This window comes from Sus scrofa, chromosome 7 (assembly GCF_054392235.1).
Source record: "Sus scrofa isolate SSC_HxYL_T2T_F1_AM1 chromosome 7, Sscrofa_HxYL_maternal_Yorkshire_Landrace_v2.0, whole genome shotgun sequence".
In the NCBI taxonomy this organism is placed as follows: Eukaryota; Metazoa; Chordata; class Mammalia; order Artiodactyla; family Suidae; genus Sus; species Sus scrofa.
The window spans coordinates 12522951-12545991 of record NC_139389.1 but is presented as its reverse complement, the minus strand read 5'-3'; the positions used below and the strand labels follow the sequence as shown (position 1 = coordinate 12545991).

General features: G+C 45.5%; 1 protein-coding gene across 2 annotated transcripts in view; it reads left to right on the top strand.

Annotated features, from left to right (window-relative positions):
* The window catches only part of ATXN1 (ataxin 1), a 417087-nt gene that overhangs the window by 203190 nt on the left and 190856 nt on the right, over positions 1-23041 (top strand). Inside the window, exons 1-2 of one of the 2 annotated variants that reach the window (XM_021099776.2) lie at positions 14719-15058; positions 15176-15236. The gene's annotated coding sequence lies outside the window, so the exon portion shown is untranslated. Of the gene's footprint in view, positions 1-14718; positions 15059-15175; positions 15237-23041 lie in introns of those variants that run through there. The other variant, XM_021099771.2, reaches the window with a different exon arrangement.

Here is a 23041-nt window from a genome sequence, read left to right as displayed (position 1 = left end):
TTTGGCATCATTGGGTAGCACTCAGCTGTTTTGATGTTTATCCATAATAGCAAATGCTTATATAGTACTTACTGTGTACCAATACTATTCTGAGTGCTGTTTAATATATTAATCCTTTAATCCTTGCAACCATTATTATGCAAATTCAGTATCACAGAACAGTGAGGTTCAGGAATTTGTCCAAGGTCATTCGAACCCAGGCCTTGTCTCCAGAGTTGGTGTCCTGACCATTTAAAACCTCTCACTGTCTTGAGGGCTCAGAGAAGAAGGGAATTCCTGTCCCCAGTGGATAAATTTGGGGGGCAGGTGGAAGGAACGTAATTCTTTCGAAGGGTTTCTTCAAGTATCTTCATCTGGCAAGTTGCCTTTAAGCTCATCATGATCAAATTGGGTGACTCTTCAGCATCACTCCTGGGAAGTAAGATTTTTTTTTTCCCCGCCCAGTCAGACGTCTGTTTTTGCCTGTACCCTGATTATATTCTGATTAGAAAGTAATCGCTAATATACAGATACTCAGGCACTAGAGCCTTCCTCTGAGGGTGAGCTGAGAGCTGGCTTTTGCTCTTGGTGGCATCACATTGCAGAATAGAAACACTTTTTTCCCGAAGCAGTTGGCGAGGCCATTGATTTGCAGAGTAGGAGAGCAGGGAAACGAAACGTTCTAGACAGCTTTAACATTTGCCAGCGCAAAAGAATTTGTTAGCATCTAAACTGGGGATGGTGCACACTTAAAATGATCTGGAATAGATTTTAACTTTTCTAAAAGATAATAGCAATCTGGTAGTGGAGTCAGAAGAGGCACATTTTTCCTAAGTCATTTAATTAACGCCTATCTCTCAAGAAAAACTTCATCACGAAACAAACCCAACCAAGTCCTAGGGTAGCTAAGGTCAAGTGAGAATGGAAGGCCGGAGTGAGTAAATAACCAAGGTCATGGAAATCATCAAAGAAATAGATGTATTATGGATGCACCACTTAAGATGTTTATTGACCAGTGCAATAATGATGTGTTTTTGACCTGTGATAAGTGTTGAAATCCATCCAAGCCACAAGCCTGATTTGGAGGGTCCGTGTGGAATAACAAACTCTACAGAGTCTAGAGCTCATACCCAAAAGGCTCTTCACTAATTAATAAACACTGGCCTCGTGGCTGTTACTTAATAGCCTAATTGCAGCGCTGTTGGCAAAACTGCCGTCTTTCACTGCTGATGAAGGGGGGCGGGGATGTTCTCTAAAAGAGATTAAAAGGAGAAATCATGAAAGTAACTTTTTTTAACGAGATGCTCCAAAATAGATACATTTATATTTGGGTCAAATAAACAACTCCTGAGAAATCTGTTTATGATGATCAAGCAAAAATCTTCATGAGAGACTTTTCCCCAATCATTGATTACGATCCGTTTCAAACATATGGAGACATTGAAAGAGTTGTGCAGTTAACACCCATATACCTACCATATCTAACTCCTCCTTTGCGCCTCAGTGTCCCCATCTGTACAATGGGGATAATGCTAGAACCCATCTCATTGGGAGAGTTAAAGGAGTTAATATTTGTAAAGGAATTGGAACAGTGACATCATGTTTATCGATATTATAGAACATCTTTCTAGAATGTTGCTTATTGTCACTGTTACTGATTTCACTGGTGCGTTGTGAAATTGGGGCCACAGGACAGATTCTTAATGGAGGGGCCATTTGTCTTCGGTCCCCTGTTAATTCAAATTCTGACACTGCCCATTACTGACTGACTGCGCGCAACCCTGAAAAACTCACGCTGCCTCTCTGTGCTTCAGTTTCCTACTCTGTTTGAGGATTAATGAGTTCAAACGTCTATAGCTCTTAGAACAATCTGGCCTGGGTTTCCATTTGAATTCCATTCTGTTATCTTCAGCAAAATAGTTACATCCTTTCTTTTTCCTCCTTGCCCTTATCTGCAAAATGGGAATGAAACTATCGAACCGCATGGTGGGGATTCAGCAAAATACTATGTGTCACAGAGCACCGGGAAGAAATTTTTCCAATCATTATTAACTGAAGTCCATAGTTAATTCAGATTTCTTTAGTTTTCACCTGATTCCTTTTTCTGTGTCAGGATCCCATCCGAAACACCGTGGTACCTATCATTGTCCTTTCTCCTGAGGGTCCCTTGAAATGGGACGATTTCTCAGACTTAAGATGACCTTGACAATTCTGAGGAGCGCGAATCATCCATTGGGGTTTCCCCCACCTTTTTGTTAGGATTAGAAACAGGTCAGTTGAATGGCATTTAACGAAATGACTGATCAGTACGCCTCTGTCATGAACGGGTATTAAGCTGCCATTTTCTTCACATCAGCGAAGCGGGGCACATGCTGTGGATGCGCCTTATTGTGACTTCCTGTTGATGTTGACCTTGATCTCCTGGCTGAGATGGCGTTTGTCCTGTTTCTCACTATAGAGGTGCTCTTTTCACACACACGCCCCCAGCCCGCTCACCTGCCGTCTTAGACGGACTCTTTGGAAAGAATCTCACTTACCACCTACAGGATGGGGAGCTACGTTTGGCGTCTTGAGGGCAGTGTGTCTACATGAATTAATCCGAATTCTTCTGCACAGGTGAATACAGGCAATTTGTCTATTCTTTCCTATTTATTTACTCAGTCATTTCTTTGTATCGGTATGAACTCAGGGGTATTTATTGGTTGTAAGCCAATACTCTGTTATTTATTTTATTCCTTAAATTCTTCCAGTTGTTTTTTTTTTATTTATTTATTTATTTATTTTTTGTCTTTTTGCTATTTCTTGGGCCGCTCCTGCGGCATATGGAGGTTCCCAGGCTAGGGGTCCAATCGGAGCTGTAGCCACCGGCCTACGCCAGAGCCACAGCATCTCGGGATCCGAGCCGCGTCTGCAACCTACATCACAGCTCACGGCAACGCCGGATCGTTAACCCACTGAGCAAGGGCAGGGATCGAACCCTCAACCTCATGGTTCCTAGTCGATTCGTTAACCACTGCGCCACGACGGGAACTCCATGTTTTTTTTTTTTTTTTTTTTTTTTTTTTTAAGGGCCATATCTGCAGCATATGGAAGTTCCCGGGCTAGGGGTCAAATCAGAGCTGCAGCTGCCGGCCTACACCACAGCCACAGCAAGATCAGATCTGAGCCATGTCTGCAACCTATGCTACAGCTTGTGGCAGTGCCAGATCCTTAAGTCCTTGAGTGAGGCCAGGGATCGAACCCACATCCTCATTGATCCTAGTCGGGCTCTGAACCCACTGAGCCACGGGAACTCCTATATTGTTCCATTTGACCACTGGTAGATCTTTTGGGAGTTATTAGGAATATTGTCTGCTGTATTTCCTTTGATAGGCTCCCATCATTGTGTTTTGAGGTTTGGGATTTTGCTTTTTTTTTTTTTTCCCCCTAGCATTCCTTCCAGACTCATCATGAATATTCCCTGCCCCAGTCCTAGAATTTGCCCTTTGTAGGATCCCTGGTTCTGTTTATTGGGAAATGACATTAGAAACCAAGGTCTGGATTCCCACTGTGGCTCAGCAGTAACGAGCTCACCTGGTATCCATGAGGACTCAGGTTCGATCCCTGGCCTTGCTTAGCGGGTGAAGGATCCATCCTTGCCATGAGCTGCGGTGTAGGTTGCAGATGTGGCTTGGATCCCACGTTGCTGTGGCTGTGTCGTAGGCCGGCAGCTACAGCTGTGATTGTACCCCTAGCCTGGGAACTTCCATATGCCACAGGTGTGGTCCTAAAAAGACAAAAAGAAAAAAAAAGAAACCAAGATCTGGGCAGTGGGGCTTGCGGAAATTTTCTGCTCAACAGGTATTGGTTGGGGTTCTCTTGTGGTGTGGCAGGTTAAGGATCTGACATTGTCACTGCTGTGGCTTGGGTCCCTGCTGTGGCTCAGGCTTGATCCTTGGCCTGGGAACTTCCATATGCCTTGGGAGTAGCCAAAAAGAAAAAGAAAAAAATCTTGGTTTCCTCCCTCCCTCCTGTGGAAGTTTGGCACAAATAGTAGTGAGCACCCTTGCACCAACCAGTCCTCCTTAGTCACTTACCAGGTCTTAGCCAGGGAGCCCAGCGCAGTGTAAACCACTGGCTAGCATCAGCCCCGCCAGTCACATCAGTGGATTTCCTTCAGCTCCATCCAGATAAGACTCTCCACTGGGCTAAGCACTGTGAGAATCATCTCTGCCCTCATGGAAGCCAACCCTCTAGAATCCAAGAGAGTGCAGTAATATCTAATTGCCATAGACCTGTATGTTCATTGCAGTGCCATTCCCAATAGCCAAGACAGGAAACAGTCTAAATGTCCATAAACAGATGAATGGATTAAGAAGATGTGGTACATATATACAATGGAATACTACTCAGCCATAAAAAAGAACAAAATAATGCCATTTGCAGCAACATGGATGGAACTAGAGACCCTCATACTAAGTGAAGTAAGTCAGAAAGACAAAGACAAATACCATATGATATCACTTATATCTGGAACCTAATATACCGCACAAATGAACCTTTCCACAGGAAAGAAACTCATGGACTTAGAGAACAGACTTGTGGTTGTCAAGGGAGAGGGGGAGGGAATGGGATGGCCTGGGAATCTGGGGTTAATAGATGCAAACTATTGCACTTGGAGTGAATAAACAATGAGATCCTGCTGTACAGCACAGGGAACTATATCTGGTCACTTGTGATGGAACATGATGGAGGATAATGTGATAAAATGAATGCATATATATATATGTATGTATGTGTGACTGGGCACTTTGCTGTACAGTAGAAACTGATAGAAGACGGTAAACCAACTGTAATGGAAAAAATAAAAATCATTAAAACAACAAAAAAGCGTAAGTGCCATAGAAAATGCGAACATAGAAAAGCTAGCACCATCTAAGAGCATTTGACAAGGGCATCCTATACAAGATTGAGCTTGAGTCAGGTTCATTCCAGATGAGGAGCCTGGAGGAAAAGATGCAGAAGGGTGAACAGCTATCTTTTAGCAGATAAGAAAAGGCCTGAAATTAAGGAAGGACTTTAGCATTGGGGCTTGCTTTCAGCTGTGAAATGGGCTTTGTTAATCTTGGGGGGCTGAGGGAAATAGGCTTTAGCCAGGGGGGTGTGTTGGAGCCAGCCTGCATCAGCTGTTATGAGCCAGTTGGTAAACTTTTAGGAATTTTGAGAACAAGTTGGCATCACGTTGCTAGCTTGCAATCCATCGCGATAGGAGTGTTTGCAGAAATCTTGGCTCCTCTTTCCCTCCAAGCTGGTTATTGAACATTTTCCTGCTTAGCAGTGGCTTTTGCTAGCTAAAAATCTGGTATATACCCTAACCCTGAATTGACTTTTTACCTCCAGCAGGGATTTTATATATATATATACACATCTCCCTTCAGGGCTTTGAATTCTCTGAAAAGAACTGTCCCCAAAAATAGTTTCAATAGAGATGTGTGCCCGTGAATGAAAATTGCCTTTTACTGCATGTTAGCCAAAACTCTGAGTCAGAAAATGCTGTTCGGTTGGGATATTTGGGACCCTATAATGGCCCTTCTGGATAACTGAGTTAGAAACTGACCCAGCCTTCCTCCTGGTTTCCAGTGGGAGCAGATCTGTCATCCCCTGAGAGGTGTTATCAGTGTCATGTATCAACAACGCAGCCGTAGGACTTTCCTCTTGCCTCATGGCTGGGCTGGCTTGAAAGAACCTTCTTATTTCTTATCAGGAATATGGGCAGGAGCGGTATCATTTTCCTTCAGCGGAGAAACCGTGACTCAGCGCCACCCTGCAGGTGACGCGGCCCCCATTAGCTTGACTTTTGCAAGGAGGTCAGGCTATCTGAGTAATCCCGGGAATAGTGCTAGGCAAATAGGAACAGTTTTCATGAGGTCACCTCTGGTGCGTGGTCTGTGGCATTGCGTGTTGTGCAAAATTACGTTTCAAAAGAGTCAACTAAAAGTGGTCAAAAATTTTAAAAAAATAAAAAATAAATAAAAGTGGTCAGACATGTGTGACCAAGGAGAGGAGGGTTAGGGAGGGAAAGATTTTTCATACCTGCAACTGGAGATTGTTAGTTTTCACCATCATCCTGAAAGGTAGAGTCTCTTTGCTTTGATTACAGGGATTTCTTTCACCTTTCTCTGCTCTTTCCCAAGTCCCTCCATCTGGTAGGTAAACCTTCCTACTTTTATTCTTACGTGGCATTGTCTGTATTCCTGATCCACAGTCAAGTTGAATCTCTGAAGATGTAACATTTAGAAAAGAATATCGCAGGTATTCTGGCTGTATCACAGATCCTAAGTGCCCAGTTCACTCTGAATCATAGGAGCCCTCAAATTCTCGTTTAGCCAAATGATTCCTAAATGTGGAGGCTGTCAAATTTTAACTGACTTCCTGGAACTCTCAAGCCCGATTGTCATTCCTCAGCTGCCCCCTGTAAACCAGCCCTCTGTCTGCCTTAGACCTCCTTGGGATAACTTGGTCCAAACAGATCACCTGAAAAGCTCCCTTCGGGGGCCTAATGATCACAAGCCTTTTTTTTTCTTTTTTACAGCTGCACCCGAGGCACGTGGAAGTTCCCAGGCTAGAGGTTGAAATCAGAGCTGCAGCTGGGGCCACAGCCACAGCACCACCAGATCCGAGCCATATCTGCAACTTACACCATAGGTTAACACTGGATCCTTAACCCACTGAGCAGGGCCAGGGATCGAACCTGCATCTTCACAGAGAGAGAATGTTAGGTCCTTAACTCACCGAGCCACAGTGGGAACTCCCGAATTTATTATCTTTAAGGGGACTGTTCACTGATGTTAGGTAGCTTCACGTTGTTGTATAGCCATCACCATCACCATTCATCTGCCAAATGTACTCCATCTTCCCAGACGGAAACTGTGTTCCCTCTCAGCACTGACTCCCCATTGCCCCTCCTTCCCAGCCTGGCAATCATCCTACTTTCTGTCTCTGATGACTCCAGGACTCATGTAAATGGAGTCATATAGTATTTGTCCTTTGTGACCAGTGTATTTCACCTTTTTTTTTTTTTTTTTTTTAAGGGCCACACCTGCGGCATATGGAAGTTCCCAGGCTAGGGGTTGAATCAGAGCTGCAGCTGCCAGCCTATGCTACAGCCACAGCAATGCCAGATTCTTAACCCACTGAGCAAGTCCTGGCATCAAATCCACATCCTCACGGGAGTTCCTGTTGTGGCACAGTGGATAGGAATCCAACTGGTATCCATGAGGACGCAGGTTCAATCCCTGGCCTCACTCAGTGGGTTGGGGATCCAGTGGTGCGGTGACACAGTCACAGACACAGCTTGGATCTGGTGTTGCTGTGGTTGTGGTGTAGGCCGGCAGCTGCAGCGCTATTCAACTCCTAGCCTGGGAACTTCCATATGCTGCGGGTTTGGCCCTAAAAGGCAAAAAAAAAAAAAAAAAAAAGGGTGAGAAATCCACATCCTGGTGGATACTAGTTGGGTTCGTAACCCAATGCGTCACAACAAGAATCCTCAGAACGTTCTTCCCTTTTAAGGCTGCATAATACTTCATTATGTGTATAGACCACATTTTGTTCTTCCACACCTGAATGCGTCTGCCTTTTGGTTTTTGTGAATAGGGCTGCTGTGAACATGGATGCACAAATGTGTGTTCGAGTCCTTGCTTTCATTTCTTCTGAGGTTGCGGGATCATACAGTAATTCTATGTTTAATTTTTTAAGGAACCATCATGCTGTTTTCCATGGTAGCTGCACCTGTACCATTTTACATTCCCACCAGTAATGCACAAGGGTCGCAGTTGCTCCACGTCCTGGCCAGGTTGTTATTTTGGGGGTTTGTTTGTTTATAATAACCATCCTAAGGGGTATGAAGTGATGTCTCATTATGGTTTCGATTTGCCTTTCCCTAGCCATTAGTGATGCAAAGCATTTTTTCATGTATTTATTGGCCATTTGTATATCTTCTTTGGAGAAATGTCATTTCGGGTGCTTTGCCCATTTTTAATCAGGCGGTTGGCTTTTTGCCATTGCAGAGGTGTCTCCCTGCTTGCTCAGATAGTTGACCACTTCTAGAGGCTATTGAGCATTTATGCAGAGTTTGCTAGCGCAGCCCAGTCCCTTTGCGCCTGTGTCATGCAGAGAAAAATGCACAGACACTTGCCATTCTGGAAAATTCCACCTGACCTTGAAAGATTTGCCCTTCCTGTTCCTTGTGAAGGAACTTCAATGGTGGATGCTGCAGAAATAAGCCATTGATGGCTTTGGGATACCATGTGATTCTGTCATCTGATGTTTCACTAGGTAAAAATATAATCTCTTTTGGGGAAAAGGAGGGAACAGATATTTTCTCTTCTAAGTTCCCAATATAGTGATATTTTAGAGCAGGGGTTGATAAACTCTGGCCCGTGCACTGTATTTCACCCCCACCTGTTTTTATAAATAAAGTTTTATTGGAACACATCCATGCCCATTTGTATAGGATTGTCTGTGGCTGCTTTTGTGGTACAGTGGGAGAGCTGAGTGGTGGTGACAGATTGTCCAGACCCACAAAGCCTAAAAAATTTGCTATCTGGTCCTTTACTAAAAAAGCTTGCCAGCCCTTGACTATTGTAGGCTTTTAAGAGGTACCATTTTTTTTAAACCATAGATATCATATAGTGATGTTGACTGCTGACTGTTCACGCTCTACTTGAGCAGCTTGAAAACTATAAAGCTCACATAGATATAAGCTATTACGGCTTCTAAGTATTTAGTGAACTCCAACTTTGTGTCCAGAACTGTGTTCTTTAATTAAGCCTTTGTTATTTGATTGGGGCAATAACTTTTTCATCCAGCATCCCCAGGGCTGCTGCCAAGTGTAACTGAGCTGGCAGTACTTTTTAAAGTCACAGTAGCTAACGCTTGCCTTTCCCCTGCAATAATCCCTGTTGATACTGAACTTTGGTGAAGCAGCTCTGATCTTTAGCTGCAGTGAGAAGAGTTACACTGCAGGGACGTGGCCCTGAAGCGTAGAGCACCGAAAAACTTGCTGCCTTCCACCTTAAAAATAGCATCCTGCTTCTTTTAGCCTTCCCTCTCCACCCCAAGTCAGAGGTTCAGCATTGCTAAGGCAGGGATGGCCAGTTTTGGAATTTTGAGATCTATGGGGTTGCCAATTTTGTTCTGCCTTCTGGTCAACCTTTTGGCCATTCATGCAATGAATGTATGCTAATTGCTAGAAGAATTGTTAAGGTGTATGGGCACTGACTTTGAGGAGTTTACGTGGTGTGTTTGGCCAGTTCAAGAATGTTAAATTTAAAACATTATATGTATTATGCTTTGGAAAGTCTAAACATGCACCCATGCTCATACTCACCCACAAACACAGGACCCCCCCTCAAGGAGATCCTAAAGCCCGGAGTGACATCTCCCAGAAGATGTTTTCTTATGTAAAGTGGCAGGGTAACCATTTTGTACAATCCAAAAAGGATCCCAATAATGGATAAATCTAGTGATGTGTCACACTTTGCTGTGGATATAGTATTTATCTTAAGGCAAAATAGAATCCTTGTCACATTTCATAGTCTTACTGCCCCAACTGAAATCTATTAGTAAAGCTACAGGAGTTGATTGGAATAGCGCTGATATATTAAAAACTTTGTAGCCCTTTTCCTTTAGAAAAGGAAAGCTGTCCTCTTCCCCCCTCCCCACCATAATCTAATAATCAGTATTTCTCTTCCAGATCTGGCCCTTTATCCTGTAGTGATTACTCTCCTTGGAAACCATTACCAAAATACTGTCTTCTCCTTAAGTTGTAGGCTTTCATGTTGAAAAGAATCTGATGAGAATCCCTTTACAAATGATTTTCTTCAGTTGCTATGAGGATACTATTTCCTTATTTTTTCATTTGTATCTTTTTACTCCTAAAGAACAGATCTCTATGAATTTCATGGCATTTATTTACAATTCTCTTCTCAATTTGTAGACAAGTCTTGGAATTCAGATATTGCCCTTAGAACGACTTGGGGGTTATTCATGCACTCAATAAGCATACCTCCTTATTTGTGGTCTGATGAGAATTTATTCATTTCTGCCTACTTTGATTGTCTACCGTATAGGCCAGGCACCAGGCTAGATGTTGGGAAGATAGAAATAAATGATATAAATTCCTTGTTCTCAGAGCTGGGCCACAACTCAGTGGGGGGCGGGGAGAAAAATTTACAATAGAATATGAAAAAATGCTTCTTGTAGAGGTCTGTACAACATGCAATACTAAGTCTGGGGAATTTGTATGCTTACTTAAGTCTTTCAATTGAATTAGACTGTGGATAAATGCATCAGATGAGAAACACATATTTCTCTACTCTGAGGTAGTAGATGGAAAAGTTGAACGAAATGAAGTGCATCTGTGATAACCCACAGCCCCCAGCAAGGGCCCTGCCCTTGTGCTATGGTTGTTCCTGCACGTTCTTCGTGTTTGGGTCATTAACGTTGCATTGGGGTCAGATGAAAGTATGCGCCCTCTGCCATGCTTTGATAGCTGAAGTCAAATACTGATCATTTACGATCCTCTGTGCCGCCGATTGCATGCTGGTGGCTCATAATCAGAATGATGTGAAGTAATTGTCAGAGCGACTTGCCGAGGCTCCGTTTTGTGTTGGTGCAACCGTCAGCGCTTTTGGTCCTGCTGCTCGGCCTGCCCCTAGCACCTGTTGGGTGTGGCAAAAGCAGACTCGCCATTCAGTGTTGTCCGTGACTTCTGTTCTGTCGTCCTCACTTGCTGCCCTCGTATATGTTATAACCTGAAAAACAATGACCTGAAAAAAGAAATATCCAGTTCTCTAGGGAAAGCAATTGCTTATCTTTTGTGTTTGAGAGAATGCTGGGGCTGTCATATAAACTTCACATGTATATTACAACGATGCTTATCTTTTTTTCCTTTGGTCTTCAAACCCAGACAAAGCTAGCTCTGCATTCTTGCTTTGTCACCTGTTGGTTATGTGACCTTGGATCGGTCACTTGCCTTGAACCTTGTTTTCCTTATCTGCACAATGGGGCTAATGGAACGTGTTCTACAGAGATTTTTATGAAGATTAGAGATGGTAGATAAAAACTTGCCAGCATGATTAGCCATCCAGTAGATGTTGTGGCTGATATTTAGGAATCCATTGTGTGCTCAGGATGACATTATGCAATGGCAAGACAGAATTTTCCAAAGCCAGTAGTCCAAAAAGATATTGTAAGGGTGGAATAGAGAGCACCAGCCCAGTTTTTCTGGCTAGGTCATGTTTACCCGAGATGCACAATTGAAGGAGGATATTAGAGTCTAAACCCTCATTTTCTATGGCCAGGTCTGCTAGGGAGAATGTGCTCTGGGCCATTCCATGCCCACCATCAAAGGATGCAAAGGTGCTTTTGAAAGTGTATTTAAGATAGTGTATCCTTTAGTTTGGTCTGCATAAGGAGATGTTTTATAGCACGCAACACAGCCTGGCCATCTGCTTCTCATGGAGAGAGCAGGGAGCACAAGAGAGTGAAGGAGAGCAAAATCTGTCCCTTTGAGACGTTCATGGTTAGATCAAGGAACATCCCGCCAGCCCCGGAACTGTACATCAAAAGAGATCCGTGAAAATAACCCAGTCTCTATTCCACCTTACAGCAAAGCCCCAGGTGAGAGTTGAGGAAGTGATACTTTCTCTGACTTCATCCAGTGCTAACATTTAAGGGTTGAGTTCCTATCTCCCAATGTTGATTCTATTTCAGGTGGTCAAAATAGAAGAGTAGAAATCTCTTCGAAGAGCGTGACCGCCCCCCCCCAACACACATCGTCACTTCCCCTGAAATTTGCATAAGCTGGACAAGGCGGGAACTTTTAGGGAACTTTTATTGGAAGGTAGCATGCGAAAGGGTTATCACCTGTGCATTCCTTGTGGCGTCTGGTTTCATAAATCAAACTGTTTCTCTGCTTTTTGATCGCTGCAGGGTTTTCCAGCTGGTATCTGATTTGGCATTTCTCTGCTGCCACAGTATGTCCTATCTGTCTTTCTCTGCTGCCCCCTGGCCATCCCCCACCTCTTGCGTGTTTGTTAGAGCAGTGTTGGCAATACTTTCAAGAGTTATGTTCGTCACCGGAAGAAGAATTCACTCTACACTCTTTGTTGATTGTGGGAGATATGTCTAGCACCCCCAGTTTCCCTCCCAAAGCGGTCTTTTCCTGGAATGTTGCTGGTCAGTCACAGTTATAGACGTGGCGCAGTATTTCTATCAAGGACAAGGATATGGCATGCAGCTCAGCTCAGCTGTATCACAGAACGTTTTCCCAAATCAACCTTTCTCTCGGAGAAGGAAATCAGACATGCTAAGACGACACAGACCTCCAGCTCTTGATATCATCTAAATACAGTAAATTCTGATTTAAGTCTTCAAGTTCATGTAATGTGATTATAATTTTTAGGTTCACTCAAGAGTCTGCAATTTTCCATTTACTTTTTCTCTGTCATTAAGTAACCACCATGATTGGACCCCAAAACAGGGACACTTCTATAACCTCAAACTTAGGATTTCATACTGGAAATATGCATCTCTAGTCACCATTAGCCCTAGTCTTTAAAATGTTGTCCCCTTTCAGTGTATTGGAAACTCACTATTGTGATTTGTGATATGATTTCCTGCGTTATATGTACTCGTTTGTATTTTTCTCAGCTACACCCACTCAAACCAAAACATTTTTTTGTTAAGATTTTTGATACTTACACAAGCTGCCTTTATCCATTCTGATGAAAATGTAGAAGCAAAAGAACCACACACCACCACAGACTTGGTCATTTCTTGTAAATGTGGGGCATTTTGATAGATTCTGTAAATTCAACAGATAGATATTTAGTGGTTCAGTCTTTCAGGGCAGTACCCTCGAAGTCCTTAAAAAATTAGGATGGAGATGGATTTATTGATGTTAAAAGGTTTATAACATTACAAGTAAAATAGACTGCAGAATATGAATGATCTTGTGTGTTATGAATAAATTGTATGTATGTATGTAATTTTGTATATATAAAATGTACTCTGTATAACTGATCAGAGGAGAGAGCCTGGGACCAAAATCTGGAAGCCAAAATCTTCATCGTGACCATTAGTGGGACTTTTAATGATTTGTGTTTTTTTTTTTTTTTTCTCCCTTATCTGCATTACCTAATTGTTCACAGTAAACAGTTATACTTTGTGCTCATTTTTCTCAGCTCATTTTGGGGGGTGGAAGAAAAAGAGAACACAAGTGCTCACATTTTTGATAAATCATGAAATTAAAAAAAAAAAAAAAAGCTCTGCTGTGCCTCTTGTCCCAGATCTGTAGATGTGTTGTAAACGGCATTAAAACGTTTCCTTGTTATTAAGTCTGTTCTACATGCCCAGTGCCACACGGAGAACTTGAAACAAGACGGCATGCAAATTAGGAAAAGGTTCGGAGAGTTTATGTCCCTGGAATCGCCCAGCTGGTGGGTGACCGAGCTGAGACTCAGACTCTCAGGTCTGACTCTGCAATCCGTGTTAGGGTCTCAGTGAATCTCACCATGGCCCTCTTGTCTGCCATGAGGGCACAAAGATGAATGTCTGCGAGCGGATTATAAAGTGTTGCTTTAAAAAGAAGGTGCCCGGGGACCTGGGCGGGGGGCGTTAATCCACAGGGACCATCTCTCCCTGCTGCTGTTGTTGCCCTGTAGTATTTTTAATTAGAGGGGGGACTTTTCAGGAGGCAGGATCACAGGGTCTCAGTAGCCCTCCCCTCTCCTGGCTCAGCCTGGCAGTCAGGTAGTTCTCTGTGGGACTGTGAGGTTGGGTCGCGCAACCTGTGGCCAGTGGCCACTGCTGAGGAGGAGACTCTCAGGATAGCCCTCGTGGCTGCAGCGCTCTGTTCTTTTAGGGGAAAGGGAGGGAAAGCAGCAGCCTTCTTACAGCTGGAGACTTAATCCCAAATGCTCTGGGAGGTTGTGAAATTTGCCAGTTTCCAGAGCTAGACTAGAATGGCCCCCTTCCCTCCTGAACCTGCAAAGGTATCTTTAAAACAGTCTCTGGAGAGGTTTTGAAAACTTGGATCCCGAGCTTAGTTCCTTACGTGATGCAGATGTATTGGGCCCGCGGCTGTCACTCCCTTATCTCCCTTTGTCGTTCGGGCTTCCTCTTGCAACGTGCACATCAACTGGGTTCTTTCCCACACTTTATCTCAGGCACCGTGGCTTCCTCCCGGGATTACTCAGTCCGCCTGATATGTGGCCCCCGGCGCCTCTCTGCCAAGTCCACGTTCCCAGAGGAGCTTAATGACCGATCCTCCGGGGTTGTTGATATTGGGGCGGGGGATGGATGGAGTTGTGGTTGCACCATTTCGGGAGACGGCAGTGTGCAGTAATGGGGTGCCCTGCTTACTTGTGAAGATGGCTTCAGTTAGCCCTATTTCAAGGGTGTGGACATTTTTAAAGATCCATCGAAAAACCGATTTCCCAGATGCCACAAGGTACGCTTGAGGGTTAGGCTATTCCAGATGGCTGTTCTCTTGCTCTCCGCACATTCCCGCCCCTCCCCCCACTCAACCAGGCTCCGCTTCACTCCCAGGACTATTCAATCCTCTTAATTACAGGGCGTAAGTAGCCCCTTGTAACTGATGAGCCCACCTGCCATCCATTCCCCCTAGAAATGGTAGCCTCCTTCCCCATCCATCCCCCCTCTAAGTGGTAGCTTCCTTGCCCATCAACTCCCTCTATAAAGGGTCGTCTCCTTGCAGAGGAACAAAGGTTGCTGCCTTGTCCTGCCCACTGTTGGCTGCTGCACACGCAGAGGTGTTGCTCCAGGGCCTTTGTGTAAGGTCCCCACGTCCAGAAAACCTGCTGTCTCCGGGGCTGGGCAGCTACAAGGCTTGCAGATCTGTGGGGTGCATCGCGCAACAAGGCTGCTTTGCCAAAGGCTTCTACATCTTGAGATAAAGGAACCATGAACGAGATTATTCTCTACATGTTAATTGTTCTGAGCTGTGTCTTTAAAATTCACGTATTCTGCCAAGCGGGCGGTTGTGCCGTCCTTTCGGACATTAACTGTGCACCTAGTAAGTACCGAAGGGCCAGGCTCTGGGGTTCCTTAGCTCTCCGTTCTGCATACCCGTTCTACGAACCCATTTATAGAATGGGTTTAATGTTTTGGTTTCTATTTTCTTCTCTTGCAGTTTTCCAAAGAAATTAGTCCGTTGTCTGGGTGAAGAGAAACCCATCTGCTGTTTCCACAGGGTGAGTGAGTCTTTGACCCTTTTATGTATGTGTTTTACTCACATGACTTGATGAGCGCGCATTCTCTGGACGTTGTCTTTCACCTGGAACCAAGATGTTCTTTCTACTCATCAAGTCTCCCCTTCTCTTTGGAGAGAAAGGTTCCCCCTTGTGTTTTCCTGCCATTTCTTTTGGCGGTCTGTAGGTTTTGTGTCTTCTGAGTTGGTACCACCATTGCTGTCGCCTTGTTCAGCTGGCAGACAGAATGAGAGGGGAAGTTTCTCTTTGTTTAGTGGCTGTTGCACAGAAACACGGCCGTGGGCAAGGAGAACCCATGCGTTTTGTTCCTGTGATACACTGTTTTAATGCCACGAAAGAGAATAATAGGATGTGAGCGCTAGATGGGACCTTACAGCACATGGAGCAAAGCCCTTACGTTACAGAGGGGGCAGCCAAGGCCCCAAGGGCTCTCCCCACCCCCCCCACCTCCGCTGTCTGAGCCTAGAGTATAAGAGAGGCATTTGACTCTCAGCTGCAGGGGTCCTGCCCCCACCTCAAAGAGCTGTTCTCGGAGGATGCAGAGTTCTAGGTGGTTCAACATGATGTATTACCAATAAGCCAATGCTAACATCCCTTCGAGGCAGGTGGCAGGCATGATGCTCTTTGCCGCTTCTCTTGTAGTCATTATACTTGGCTGCTCCCGAGAGAGGTTGATGGAGTGGAAGAACCTAGAGCATTTCCATTATGGACCTCAACTGAGAGGGCGTATTTTTTTTTCCCCTTCCTTCTTTCCCAAACCACACCGCATTTGCAATGCCCTGTCACGTGCTGAGACCCGGCAGTCCACCTGTTCTGCAACGAGAAGCCGACATGCACCTGCAGGGGCATGCTGGCCAGCTGCGGAGCAGCACACCCCCACTTGGGGCTGTCTGCACCTGCAGAATGACGCTTAGCAGGTTTCTTGCCGGGCTGTGCAAATTTGGCCCGCAGTGAAACCTTTCTTCACTATTTAAAAAAAAAAAAAAAAAAAGGATTTCTTCTGTGAGCGCAGAGTTGTGAGGAATGATAGAAAGTGTACTCAGATGGGATCTCAGAAGGTGCACCTGTCTGTGGATCTTTGGAGATGCCAGGGCCAAACCTGGTTCTGGGTCACGTGCATTTAGGTTGGTGTCCTGAGTGCCCTTATTTCCAAAAACATCTTCTCTCATCTGGAGATGGGTCTAAGGGTCGTATTGAGAGCCTGTGATCATCACCAGCTGTATTCACTTTATCCTAAGGGGGGCTTCTCTTCTGCCCTTAATGGAGTCCCTGTTAAGGGCACAGAAATAGTCTGCTTTCTACCAACATACTGTATGCAGTTTAAAACAGGGATTGCTGGGGGTTCCCATTGTGGCTCAGCAGTAATGAACTTGACAAGTATCCATGAGGATGCAGGTTCAATACCTGGCCTCACTCCGTGGGTTAAGGATCCAGCATTGCCATGAGCTGTGGTTTAGGTAGGCAGCTGCAGCTCTGATTCGACTCCTAGCACGGGGACTTCCATATGCTGCAGGTGTGGCCCTAAAAAGACCAAAAAACAAAAAAAAACAAAAAAAAAAACAAAAAGCAAAACCATGGATTGCTGATTCACTGAAGGACTGTCTGCCTGTTGATGATGCTAAAACTGATATCCTCTGTCCCGAGACACTCAGTATGCATGAATTGTACATCACTAGGTGTGTGAACTTGAGGGTTTCCATTTCCTCATCTTAACCCAAGAATAGCCCCAGAGGTTCATCCCCAGATGGCACCGCAGTACAATGTGGGACATTGCTCCCTGGGGCATCTAAGATCTCTGTGGAATTGAGAGCTAAGACTAAAACAGGCGGCAGTTAAGGGCCTTAGGAAAAGGAGGAGAGTGCCAAATTCCATGCCTGTTGTGTTATATTCTCTAAATAAGGAATGAACTAGAGGGGTGGGAGGCGAGAAACGGCAGTGATGAACTCAGGACCCCCTGAACGCCTGCCAACCACCTGCAGCAACCTCGGCTGCCTGCTGGGTTATAAGGAGCTGGAAGGCAACAGCTGGGAGGCATCAGGTCCTCACCCCCAAAACTACAAGCAGTTTGCTTTTACTGGTGGCGGAACAACGAAACACAGAGCGAAGCCAGGAGCTTCTTAAAACACAACTCAGAGGCTGATCGCTGCACCATGGGTTTGTACCACCCAGGTTCACAGGCGGCACGCATGTCCGCCTGGTAAAACCTGAATTTCCTGGGCTTCACCTCATGGTGTGTGGCGGGACGGCTGCATCCGGGGAGCAATGCTGCTGCCGTTTCCAAGCTCGAACAGCCCTCGCATCGATGGTCTCCCTTTAAGGGAAATCTAGGGAAATGATCTTGCCAGAGCTGAGATTTTTATTTGCTAGAGGCCAAGTAGCGATGGCATGTGTTGGTTCCATAGCAACATGTCTGTGCAGCCAGAAAAAAAAAAAAAAAAAAAAACCACAATGACTGTGGCAGCCAGGGTGTCCTGGGCAGGAGGAGCACATCCCCAATGGCCTCTTTTATTTTCCTTTCCTGGCCCGCCTTTCCCCTCCCCGTGGAGTGTGCGCTGCGTAATTCGTACTATCTCTGCTCTTAACACTTGCCTCCTGTCTCCACCGAGCTGAGGACTTGATGAGGGGGAAGGCAGTGTCTGTAGCAAAATTCAGTCCCTCGCTGCCCTCGCAAGCCCAGGTCAGTGGAGCGTCTGTCCTTGTCATCTCCCTCGTGGCCAGGCAGCCCCCGCAGAGTGGCACCGTGCTCTACGCTGCACTGCCTGTGCATTGAGGTCAGCTGCTCCTGGCCGGAAAGTGGGCAGTGACGCAGAGCAGTGTGAAATCTAGGGGAATGGAGGACCCATGTAATGTGCCCCACGGGGACTGGGGATACCCCTTGTGGGGCAGAGTGCGATGCCAGGTCCAGTAGGGCTCCACCCAGAAATCCTGTGCACACGGCACATCTTCTCGGACCTTCCATCAGAAGTGCAGTTTGTTTGTTTCTTTTAGCTTTTTTCTTTTTAGGGTGCATCTGTGGCATATAGAAATTCCTAGGCTAGGAATTGATTGAATCACAGTGGCAGCTGCCAGCCACAGCCACAGCAATGCCAGATCCTTAACCCACTGAGCAAGGCCAGGGATTGAACCCTCATCCTCGTGGCTGCTATTCAGGTTCTTAACCCATTGAGCCACAGTGGGAACTCCCAGAGGTGCGGTTTCCAATTGCAGTCTCTGCAGTGTGCGTGGCTGGGGTTTTAACGTTTCTCATGCTCTTTGCTCATCTCTAAAGTCCTCCAGGAAACCCTTGTAATCACTCTTGGTTTTCAACACATGCTTTTTCCCCTCCGACCTCCTGAAGCAGTTAAAAAAATCCTTAGCATCTCTGTGACCTTTGGCTCGTATTTCCTTTTGTGATACACAAGGCTGGGGAGGCCTGAGTGGTTTCTCTAGGTGGAGGGTAAGGCCTTCGAGGTCAAGAACCGTTTATCTTAGTCTTCATCTTTTTTTTTTTTTTTTTCTTTCTTCCCCTTGTAATGTTCACAACTGAGCCCTCAAGATAATAACCATTGCCCTGAGTACTTCCTGGTGATAACCTATAGTCTCATCCAGTCTCAGAAGGAAGCTGTGTGGCAAGTGTGTAAATACCTGGAGCATGCTTTCCAATTCTTCAGAGGAAAGATAAATTCAAGAAATTCTTTAACGGGGGTGGGTTTTTGTTGGTTTTTTTTTTTTTTTTTTTTTTTTTAATTGTAGATACGAAATCACAAGGTAAGACTATCTACAGACTTCACATTTCCTCTTCCTCCTCTTTGTGGTTACCAACCATGAACGGTGCACCCTAGGGTTTTCACAGTGGCACTGAAGGGGCCCCTCCCTCCCCCGTATCCTGCCCGAGAGTCGCTCCTTCTGTTGAACTTGGCTCCTTGTACCTTTGGGGCCAGCCTTCCCAGACAGACCCCTAGCAATGTCGCTGGAGCTATTACATAAGAGATGGGATGTTTTCCTTAAGGGAACAGGTTTGATGGGTGAGGATAGAAGTTCCTAACTGAGTTTTGGGGCCCGTTGGGGCCTGTATTGTATAAAACCTTTGCCAAGAGTGCTCTTCCTTCCCCAAGTCCTGAGCCCGCTGAGAAATGACAAAGGTCATAGGGCAGATGATGCTACTGGGGTGGCGGGGAGCACAACCCGAAAGCTGAAAATGAGTGTCCTTGGGCAAACGTTCAGAACCCTTCAAGCCTGGCACACAGCATCTCAGATGAACTCCGAGGCTGTTCTGCAAAGGAAGAGGAGGAGCCGGGATTTATAGGAGTTGTTGCCACCAAGACCAGGTAGTCGGAACCTCACAAGATGACTGTTAAAGGAAGAAAACCGTTTTTCGATGGGGTTGTTTTGCAGCTGTGTTGTATGAGGTGTGTATATTTTTGAGATTAGGCCCTTGGCTGATGTAGTGTTTGCAAAGACTTGCTTCCATTCTGTGGGCTGTCTTGTCTCTCTCTCTCTCTTTTTTTTAATCGTTTCTTTGCTCTGCAAAAGCTTTTGAGTTTAATTAGGTCCCATTGGGTTTTTTTATTGTCATTATTCCAGTATGAGAAAAAGGATGTGTGTATATATACATATGTATGTGTGTGTGTGTGTGTGTGTATATATGACTGGGTCATTAAGCTCTATAGCAGAAATGGAAACAACACTGGAAATCAACTATACTCATTAAAAAAGGAAGGAAGAAAGAAAACCAGATATCTCAAGGAGTTTAGCATTTTTCTACATAGGGGAAGATGCAAGAGTCTGGACTCGCTGAAATCATTCCTTTGCTGTGCACCTCAGCTCTCTGAGGCCAGCATCCTGTGCCTTCTCCTCCTGAGTCTCCTCGGGGGCACCGTTAGGGGCCCAAGGGCCAGCAGCCGTAATGTGATGGCTCGATGGCTGCACCATCCTTACCTGCCGATAATGGCAGACAATATTTTTCATTGATAGAGCCAGGATGAACCTAGGCGACTAAGGTAATTGAGTTAGAAGTTGGATCTTCGGCTGAATCCAAAAAAAAAAAAAACACTTCCCTCGTTCCCTGGGCTGGGCCAGCTCACAGTCTACCTGCAGGAAAGCTTTGAGTCTGCAGGCCACTGTCTGTGTGAAGAAAGAAGGACAAAGAGACCCCAGAAGCACCCCCCACCCCCATGCTCAACATTTTCACTCTACCCAGGGGAGTTAAGGCACCCCAAGGAGAGGCGTGGTCCGTGCTGGCTTGAGACCCCAGCCAGGTACCTTGCTCCACATCCTTGAGAAAGAAGGAGGAGGGAGCAAGAGGCCAGGAGGATTTCCCGTGGAAAATAGGGCGGGGCGGTGTGTTGGCCTCTGGCTCTGCTTGTGTCTCTCACTGTCTACCCTTTAGTCCCTCTGGCCATCTCACCCCTTGGGTTTTCTTCGTAGCTCCTTGGTTTGTGTATCTCTTCACTGGTTTATTGTTAGTCTTCTCTGCTAGAACATGAGCTACGTGAAATTGGAAACCTCATCAGTATCGTTAACTGCTGTATCCCAGTACTTAAAGCACATAGGAGGCTTTTGATACATACTTGTTGAATGAATACATGAATTGTTCCATGCTGCTTCTTAACACTTGTTAGTTGCCTGGATGTCCCTGTGCCCCCATCTTGCCTGGCACGTACCTTTTCATGTCCTAAGACTCAGTTCAGTTGTCACACTGTCTAGGGAACTTTCCAGCGTCCCACCTTCCAAGAAGGGAGCATCTTCTTAGTTGCCAGGAATTGTGCATGTGTGTGTGTGTGTGTGTGAGTGTGGATCTGGATCTGGCTCTGTAACACTTCATTTATTTGCTCGTTTATCCCCTGTACTGGATTGAAAACTCCTTGAGAATTACACAACCTTTTATCCATCCCTGTTGCTCTAATATCTGCCATGTAGTAGGTGCTCAATAAATGGTATTAGCCTTGTAAAATTACAGCCATGTGCCAGGCACTGCTATATCTTGATGCTTAAAATAACTTTCTAAGTACCTTCTGTGTATCATGTAATTCTCACAACAACCTTACAGGAGACATTTTTAACTCTCAGCTTACGGATGAGGACACGAGGGCATATAGATGAAGTGACCAGCCTATGGTCTCTTAGCTTGTCTGTTTCCATAGCTGTCACTGTCGGTTGACTCTCAGAGAATGACTGAACACATGGACAAATGAATGAATGGGAATCCTAGAAGCCCTGGTGTACATCCTTAAATAGGGCCACAGTCATTGGCATCAACACAAACAAGTGGGACGTGCTCACCAAGCCAGTCTTTGATTACTAGTGATTGACAAAGAATCTCAGGGCAGTGGCTGACAGAGGTCCCCAGACAAATCCCTAAAATTGTTTTGTCACTCTTGTACTTAATTCCTAATTATCCATGCCAGCATAGAGGTATTAGTGAATGAAAGTAAATAATTGTCGTTAGAGTGGTGGGATTATTTCTTTGAGAAAATGCTAGTAAGTCAAGTATGGGTTGAACAGTTGCTGTGGGCAAAGCACACTGCTAAATTTGGCATTGGGGTGGGGAGGTGTGGTGTGGGAAGTAGGAAGAGAGTTAGAGGGTGCAGAAGGGAACCCCAAAGAGGATAATCTCAGGTCACTGTGTTTAGGAGGCTCTTGCTTAGTTGAAGAGGCATGATAACAGGTAACGTTGAAGAAATTAAAGGGCAGTAAATAGAACTATCTCAAGCCATGATGACACGTGATTGATTGCCAAATGGTGACATTAGAAAATGAAGGCTGCCGTGTGAGTTGGGATAGGATGGGTTTAGGCTGTAGAGAGAGTTGATCCTAAACTCTCAATGGCTTAACAGAGTAAATGTTGCCTTCTCCCTCGTACAGTGTCCACGGTGGGTCTGGTGTCTCTCCAGGACACTATGCTCTATACCTAGCCCCCCAAATGCAGGCCACACTGAGGTGCTTATCCTGCATCCAGAAGCTTCCTTCATGGTCACAGGGGAGGAGACAAACCCTGCAGAAATGCGCCCATGATGAAATGCTTCAAAGCTTTATCCTGGAAGGGACCTGTGTCACCTGCTATGTTCCAGACCGTGCACTCAGCCCCTGATGCAGAAGGTCCCATCTTTGCAGTCCTCTCGTTCGTTTTTCTTGTTCTCCCACCCAGCATACAGTAGTGCTCAATGAATATTTGTAGAGTGAAGGAGGGAGTGGACAGAGGAAGGAGCCGTCCCTCACGCCTGATAGTGTCTATATCAGGAATGCACCTGACGGCCCCCAAAACCCCAGACTTGGAAAACTTAAGCCTGACTCAGAGGTATTTACTGAAATTATAAGAGCATTAATAATAAAAAAAACACAGCTGACATTAATTAACCACAGTGAATGGAAAATCATGAAGACATGGGCAGATTAAATCCAATTAAGTTGGGTGTTGAGCTGCTGCTAACGCCTCAGCCTTCCAGCCTTCAGCCCTGGCTTCACCCCATCACTGTCCACAGCTCGACCTCACAGTATGTGTGGTACCTAGCACCAGCTGCCATTCCAGCCTTGCTCCTCTTTTTTTTTTTTTTTTTTTGCTTTTTGCTATTTCTTGGGCTGCTCCGGCGGCATATGGAGGTTTCCAGGCTAGGGGTCGAATCAGAGCTACAGCTGCCAGCCTATGTCACAGCAACTTGGGATCCGAGCCGCGTCTGCAACCTACACGACAGCTTATGGCAACGCCAGATCCTTAACCCACTGAGCAAGGCCAGGGATCGATCCCGCGACCTCGTGGTTCCTAGTCGGATTCGTTAACTATGGAGCCATGACGGGAACTCCTAGCCTTG